The sequence below is a fragment of the Rhinatrema bivittatum genome, chromosome 6, assembly GCF_901001135.1.
Source record: "Rhinatrema bivittatum chromosome 6, aRhiBiv1.1, whole genome shotgun sequence".
In the NCBI taxonomy this organism is placed as follows: domain Eukaryota; kingdom Metazoa; phylum Chordata; class Amphibia; order Gymnophiona; family Rhinatrematidae; genus Rhinatrema; species Rhinatrema bivittatum.
Genome location: NC_042620.1, coordinates 217,233,561 through 217,242,382, shown reverse-complemented (window position 1 = coordinate 217,242,382; position 8,822 = coordinate 217,233,561).

Here is an 8,822-nt window from a genome sequence, read left to right as displayed (position 1 = left end):
TTTGGTTTGTAGGATGCTGTGTGGAGGGGTCAGTGGGGGGTGGTGGTGGTGGTGGTGGGGGGGTTCTGGATATGTATAAGATTTCCTTTTTTTTTTTACGTGATTGAGAGTAAGGGATAATTGTGATAGTAGGTGCTTTATTGATGAGAGGTGTGTGTTCCCTCGCTCTAGGGTGTGTTCGATGGAGTCTTTGATTGGGAGCAAGATTTGTACATCATCGGCGTATACGTAATGCAATAGACCTGCTTCCTTGAGGAGTTTGCATAGTTGGGTCATATAGATATTGAATAAAGTGGGGGATAGGGAAAAGCCTTGTGGAACTCCGTGGGGTAGGGGGATTGGCTTGGATTCGATGTCGTTGAATTTGACCTTGTATGACCTGTTGGATAGGTAGGATTTAAACCAACTGAGCATTATGTCTTGTAGTCCGATTTCCTGTAGTCTGTGTATTAAAGTTTTGTGGTTGACAGTATCAAATGCAGCTGATATGTCGAGGAGGATGAGTAAGTAGGAAGTGTTACAGTCAAGTCCTTTGAGGATTGTGTCTGAGAGGGAGAGTAATAGTGTTTCAGTGCTGAGGGAGGTTCTGAAGCCGTGTTGTGTGGGGAAGAGAATATTGTGGGAATTCGTGTTCGACGAGTTGACGGTTTGCAATTTTTTCGAGGATCTTGTCTATGAAGGGTAGGTTCGATATTGGTCTGAAATTTTCTAGATCAGTTTCATCGAGATGAGGTTTTTTGAATATCGGTTTGATGATGGCACATTTTAGGTTTTCGGGGAAGATGCCTTGGTTGAGTGAGAGGTTGATTATGGATGCAATTGGCTTGGCAATGTGGCTCGTTATTTGTTTAAAGAATTTTATAGGAATTGGGTCGATGGGATGAGCTGCAGGGTTCATGTTTTGTATGATGGATTCAATTTCAGTTGATGCAACATCGTCGAAGTGAGTCCATTTGTTGTTGTTTGTGTGTGGATCTGTAGTGGCTTCGAAGTTTGGGTTAGGGTTTTTCGCAAGTAGATTTAGAATTTTGTTATTGAAGAATTGAGCCAGGTGGTTGCTGGTGTTTGTTTGTTTGCTTGTTGTGAGTGAATTTTGGGTTGTTTGAGTGAACTTGACATAAGCGAATAGGGTTCTTGGGTTGTGTTGGTATTTGTGGATTTTGACAGCATAGTAGTTGTGCTTGGCTTTGTCTATATCAGTTTGGTAGATGTATAGTATAGTATAGTCTTGTAGCTGTCTTTTATTTTATATTTATTTATTAATTTTGTTTAAAATTTTTGTATACCGACATTCGTTAAGCAAACATCACATCGGTTTCCATGTAACATAAACTGGCCAACAGGGCTTTACAATGAAACTGATAAGAGAACTGGGTAGTGGGAAGAAGGGGGAAAACAAATGGAAAATAGTGTACAAGTATATAAGCATAATAAAATGGTTAAATATAAGCAATGAAAAATTATATACAAGTATTATATACTTGTATATAATGAAAAATTATATACAAGTAAATTATTTACAATAAAATAATTTACTTGTATATAATTTTTAGCTGGGGGGGGGGGGGTTCTTCTCCATTTCTTTTCAGCTTGTCTTAGAAGGAGTTTGGTCTTCCTCAGTTCAGGGGTGTACCATGGTGCTTTCTGTTTGGTGGATGGTTTGAGTTCTTTCTTGATGAGTGGGCATTTGATTTTGGTGACTTCAGCATTGATGTTGAGCCATGGGACTATGGCGGAGTTGGTGTCCATTGTGTTTAGGGACTTGAGAGAATTTGGAAGTGTTTCAATTAGGTCTTCGCTGGTGCATGGCTTGTTGAATTCGATTAGTTTGGCTTCTTAAACTCTTCGGTGGGATTTTTTAGTTATAGGTTGGTTTGTATTAATTTGTGGTCTGACCATGGAATGGCAATTGCTGTTAGTGTTGTGTGTTTTGCAATTTTTTCATTTGTGAAAATGAGGTCGAGTGTGTGGCCCGCTTTGTGGGTAAGAGTTTTATTATTTGTTGGAATCCAATGGCATTCATGGCATCAGAGAGGAGTTGGAAGGTGACTGTAGGGGGAGTTCGGTCCATATGTATGTTGAAGTCTTCCAGTACTATTGCTGAGATGTTCATGTTGATGATTGATTCCAACACTAAGGCTATGACCCAATTATCACCAAAATAACTGCTAGGCTAAGACAAATGCTTTCAGTTTTAACAGGTCAGACTGACTTAGACAAATTCTGGCATTTTAATAGGAGTCACTGGCTAACCAAAATGCTGGACTATGCAGGCAAATTGCACTGTTTTCTCACAAGCAGCACAAATCTGGTGATGGGCCACTGGTGAGCACTACAGTGGAGGCTGAAGTGCACAGTGTGGTGGAAGAGCTCTCCTCCTTATGCAACTGCATACACGTCTGTTCTATGTTCTGCAGTTGCAGTCTCCTTCTGCACCTGCTCTGCTGCTCATGCAGTCTCATATTGGGCCTGATTTTAAAAAGCATTTACTCGAGTAAAAACCAGGTTTACTGGGGTAAATTCACTTTACATGAGTAAGTGGGTTTTTGAAAATTGCTACAATATATGCCATTGACTTGTCTATAGGATTTACTCACATAAGTGCACTTTACTTGAGTAAATGGCTTTTGAAAATTGCTACAATAGTAGCTACATTTACGCATGTAACTCCTTTTGAAAATTACCCCCATTGCCTGCAGCTTCCTCATTAATGAGTCATCACTCTGCAGCTTCTATGGCTTGACTGATTCTAGTGAAGACAAAAGGCATCTGCATCAACCAAGGTTGTTAACACCAAGCATCCCAGTCAAAGATTAACCCCATACATGCAGAAATACTGACACCAACCCAACAGCTTCTTGCGGTTGGGCTCTGATTGCTGATGTCAGCAGCCCATGCTGCCAGAGCTTCAAGCCACACTGGAAAATGAAACCTCCATCAGAAGTGTGGAACAGGGTGTAAATTCAGGGGTGAATTAAATCCCGGGCTTTGCAAGTTGGATGATGTAAGGGTGAGGACTTCCTGTATTTGCCTACTTTTTAGGTCAGAAGTGTGGCCAAATAGAAGTGATAAAATAGAAGTCACCAAAATGATATATTTCAAGAAATTATTAAATAATTGCTGTTATTTCTGATAATATTTGCTCTCTTGTTTTGTCCAAGCCAGCAATGAATTACCCCTTTTTAGCAAGAATGAAACAACCATATCAGTGTAGTTGTCTGTCAATGAAAGTTTTTTTGCTATTTGTTTTGTTTCGACTTGTGATCCTTACCACTTTGATATATAGTAATACACTATGAATATCACTTTGCGCATACTTCTAACCTTTACGAATTAAAACATTTATGAGGAAAAGTATCAAAATATTCAAATGAATAACATTCAGCTAAACAAAAGAAATGCAAGAAAATGACTAAAATTAGAGATGTTGCAGATTCCTTAAGAATTCTAATCTTAAACTAATGGAAAATCAAAGAATGTTCCATTGCCTCCAGCTTCCCTTCTTAAGAATATGAAAAATATGTTTCCTCTCCACATGCTTCTATGCACTGAGTCATACCTGAACTTCAAGAGGCACTTAAGCTTATTTGACTCAGAAAGCTGGCTGTGCTTAAATGCAATCTGAGGAGGTATAGTGCTAAAATATAGCCCTCCATGCTCCAAGAAAGAGAAAATCCCAGGAAATACTTGGAATTCTAAGTAGTTTCAATCATCCACAGAGCCTAATGAGCAACCATGTGCTCGTGCGGCAGTTTAACAGGCAGTTTGAGCATGGCTGAACACTTTGCACCTGAAATAAAATCTTTAAATTATGAAGACAACCTCCTTTTATTATTGCTCTACACCCCTGGGTAGCAGTTCAGCCTAGGTGACGTTCTCAACCTACAAAGTTAACCTGCTCCTTTAAACACAGTTAAATAATTACCTTATTCTCTGTTTATTTTTATAAAGGGTAGTCATTGCTCCCCATAAGGTGCCAGCAGGCACAGAACTCCTATCCAAGCCTCAGCAACTGGCTCCAGAACTGTAGAATTAGGATTGTGGCCACCACATAAGCTTTTAATGGGAAGACTTGTCAACAAATGCCAAGTTTGGAACTAAATTCTTGCTCAGTAAAATTCCCAGAAAAGAGCACATTCCTTGAAGTCTGGTTCATTTCTGTCCTTGCAGAACTGAACGTAAAATATACTTACAAGTCATTTGAAAAGTTCTTTTCTCCATAAAGCTCCCTATAGCAGTTGTTTCTGTGTTAATTTAACATATCTGATCTGGCCATCTGGATGACTAATGAGGGCAATAATAGGGCAGAGGGGTTTAACAAATATTCTTTTCCTTACCCTGTCTCTCATTCCTTCTGTTCTTTTGGTATCCTGCTTGCTGGGCCAAGGAGTCATATGTGCTCCTTGACACCTCTAGGCTACCGTCTATGAATAACTAATACAGCAAATGATTCACACTCTCATTCAGTCACTAAAGGCACTTTTAGTAGGAAGTTCTTTTGGGGAATTGGAAACATGTTGACCTAACGAATCCATGCCAGCTGCCCAATTTTCCAGCAACGAATGCCACTAAGAATTTTTATATGGAAACGGGTACTGAGTGAGTGAGAGCTGTGCTGCATAGCCAAGCAAGAAGTAAAGTTAAGCCATGTGTTGCCTTGCCAAGGATTTTAAATCTGCTAAATAAAATTTTAGAAACGAAAGTCTTTTTCAGTAGCAACACTTGCAAAAGACACAAATTATGAGCCACTTACAGGCTCCAGGCTCTGAATAATGTTTGAGGGGAGGCACAAGCTGTATTTGCTTGAACCACTTTTCAAGAATTAAAACCATATTTCTGGGAAACGCAGATGTTGACCAGCAGCAAAATATTCTCAAAAACTAAGAAACATTATCATTGTTTCTCTTTCACCATTCTTGGAACAAGTATAACTCGCAAATTAAAATTCACTTGTGTTTATTGAAAAAAAAAAAAGAAACTTATCAAAGTAAAAATAAGAGATTGAGGGAAGTACAATATGAGTTTATTGCACTTTTGGAAAATACAGGTGTAACTTCATATCACCTCCAAATCTATAGTTGTATGTCTGCAATTAGAAACAAATATTTAAAAAAAATGTTCATGGATTCTACTTGTAATTGTTACTTTAAATATTGATCTTGCCTGTTATGGTTCTATTAATAATGTACTGCACACAGCAAACATCAGTGTTAGGCCTTCAAGGCATCAACATTCCTGACAATCTAACAGGTTCACTGATTTTAGATGATCATGTGTGAAATATTATGTCCTTAAAGCATTTTAATGCTATAGCTAGTCATGTACACTGCTTCATTCTTCAGATATGCTATGACAGATGAATAACAGAGGGACTGAGGTAGATATTTTGCCTGTTCATGCCTGCCCCTTAAACTACCTCTGTGGACTGGGTTTTTTTTTCCCCATTTTTTATTATTTTGTCCTATGGTCTGCTGCTGTGTTTGCATTTATTTGTTAAGTTCCATCTTATATTGTATTATATGTTTATTGTTTCATAAGTCACCTTGGGCGCCTCCCACTGGAAAGGTTACACACAAATGTAAATGAATCTATATAAATAAAAATGTTAAATAGTTTGTAGGTCGTCGCTAATCTCGCCAACCGCTTAACCGAATGTGTTCAAATTTGCACACAACATTCACTTCCCATACGGGAAGGATCTTATACACTTACATTACATATAGGTCACACCTGTGACAGGTAATACAAGTTTAAAAATTGCTTACACAAAACAGCGACATCTGGTGGCCGTCGGCACAAGCGCAACCTCTTACACCTTTCACACACACTCACACACCACCCCCCACCCCCACACAGGGCTATTGTCTTTCATTCACACTCCCTCATAACACACAGAAATCCACACTCATCACACCACACACCCCCACCCACACGCCTGCCAATGTCACTTACTTCATCCACCCTCCCAAAACACACCAAAACACGAATTCCTGGCTGCTACATTGCAAAGCCACACATTTCACAAACCCTCCGATTTTAAATTAAAGTACCCTCTTCCACCCACCCACGCACTGCACTCCGATCACACACTACACCTGAAACAAGTCCGTGCTTCTCCGCCGGCACCACAGGAACGGTCCGGGACACATCGCATTCAGTAGGGCCGTCGGATGCCAGCAACTAAAATGGTGCCGGTGAACCTTGCCCTTACTATGCTATACGGAGACAACAATGACGTCGGTACACCATGTGACATAGTAAGGGCAACAGCCCATCGGCGCCATATCCTCAGCAGACATTTGCCCTTACTAGGTCAGGAATCATGATGCACCACTTTCACCGGTGAAGTTTTGCGACATGGCAGCCGGCGGAACAAACCCTAGCACACACCCTCACCACCGGCTGGCAGTTTACACAGGTAGCTGGGGAGGAGCACGGTGGGGGACCGTTCTCATTTTCCGCCGCGTGTTTTTCACAGGGGGGGGCACTCATTCTCCACATCTCCTGAGAGGGGGGCTGTAGCGTGGGTTGCTCTATTTCGCCGGGTTGGGGGGGGGGGGCAGGAAGGTGTGCTTGCATATTTAAACTATTCTTTGCTGGTGCTGTTCATTTGGGGTAAAAAAAAAACACACACACACACAAACTATAACCTTTACTGATCTCTGAAAGCTAGCGATTTAGCCCTCCAAAACAAACTTCTCTCCAGACACATTACTAGGTGGATTAGGCACTCCCCTATTTTTATCCCTAAGGATCACAACCTCCCACTGACTGGCCACGTTTATACACACCAATTCATTTCTTATCTATCAGCGTCGTAACTGCTTTTTAAGGTCTGGATCCTCTTACCTAAGAAGGCATTAATTTTGGCCCTGTGCATTTCTCTTGCTCTTCGGACATTACTGTCCCATTTCCCTTGATCCTTTTACACACCATTCATACATCTCTTGCAATTCACCAAATTTATGCCTCGCAGAAAATCTACGTCGGCGTACTCGCGCTGCGCTAGCGGCACAACGCCTTAGAACTAGGCACACGGAGGAGGAACGGGCAGCAAAAAAAAAGCACAACAAGGAAAGAATAGCTGTAGGAAGACAGCAGGAAGCGGCCGAGCAACGTGCATCCAGACTGCTAGAGGCACGCTTGCGATCACGGCAAGCACGTTCCGCTGCTCACAATCTCCTTCGTTCACAACACCATGCCCATGAAACGCTGACAGTGGCTGAAATCCCTCTAACACCGACAGCACCTCAACGTCAGCCATGGATCCCACATCAACTGGCCAAACATTATAATCGACTTGCTTTCTGATACAATCCACATCAGGATTATACTTTAATACGGCATGTTCTCATTGGCTCTATGACACACGTGTGTCAATACTGCACGGCTATGAAATTTCTGGGAGAAACAAAGGGGATGTGCTGGGAAAATTAAGCTCATTCCACTTCCACAACCACCCGAACCTTTAAAAAGTTTGCTTGACGGAGATACAGCTGACTCCAAGCATTTCCTAGCTAACATCAGAAAATATAACTCATGCTTCCAGATGACGTCCTTCGGAGCACAAATCATTACAGCTCCATTCATGCCTACTTTCAAAGTTAAAGGACAAATTTACCACAAAGCAGGCTCCCTCCTTCTCTTCCAGGATGGTCAACATCAATTCCTACAGATGTATTTCATCGGGGATGGCAATGAGGAATTGAATGCACGCTGTGGAATTTCAAATGGCATAACGACTTGCTATCAAAAATTTAAGGACCAATATCATAGAAGCTACAATCTTGACAGGACCTTTCAAAGGTGAAGATGTACTCATTCCTCGCATCCCTATCATTCCAACAGATATGCCATTTCAATTTAAAAGATTGCAATTCCCAATTAGATTGGCATTTGCAATAACCATCAACAAAGCTCAAGGACAATCTTTACACCTCTGCGGTTTACATCTACAAACCGATTGCTTCTCACATGGACAATTGTATGTTGCATGTTCACGAGTAGGCAAACCCGACAATTTGTATATCTGCAGTAACGATGGAACAATAAAAAATGTCGTATACCCACAAGCATTGCAAAATTAAACATATTACAGATATCCCCTGGCTCTGTTCTGTTTTTTCAACTTAACCAGGCTCAGCCACAGCAACGCGTGGCAGGGTACAGCTAGTGAATGAATAAATATGTAAATAAATATGATTTGTAACAATTTTACATTCCAGATATTGGCAACTTTGGAAGAAAACATTTTTTCTCTTTATTTCTAAGCTCCAAGTAAAAGTACCTTCTTTATTTTTACTCTTGCAAACAACACTTGTGTTTCCTTTTGATACTCTATTTTGTGGAGCATTACTTAGAATGAAAAATATGAATATTCATTTTTCTGCTTTGCCATAACCTGAGAGTGGGTTCATAGTAGGAATCTTTCCTTTAAAAATGCTGAAAAGAAGACCAGCAGAGATTCCATGCTTTTGAAATGTGACGCAACACTGTTGGCAAGCTAAGGGCTAGATTCATCAAAATATTGCGTTCAATAGGGGCATGTTTTATGGTAATAACCTATTTATTGCAATGCGCATTATCTTAGGGCTTTGAAGAGGTATTACTGCAAAGTGTATTAACGTTTTTCACTTATACCACAATTATTGCATTTCCTGAGAGAGAGAGAGAGAGACAGAGAGAGAGAGAGAGAAAGAACAAACCTATCTATAAAGCCTTTGTAGTAGTTAATTATTTATGCTACTATAGGAGGCCCACCTAGTAATTCAGGTGAGGTTTAGGTAGTAGTGTAGGGTCAGGGGCCACTTTGACATGCAGAG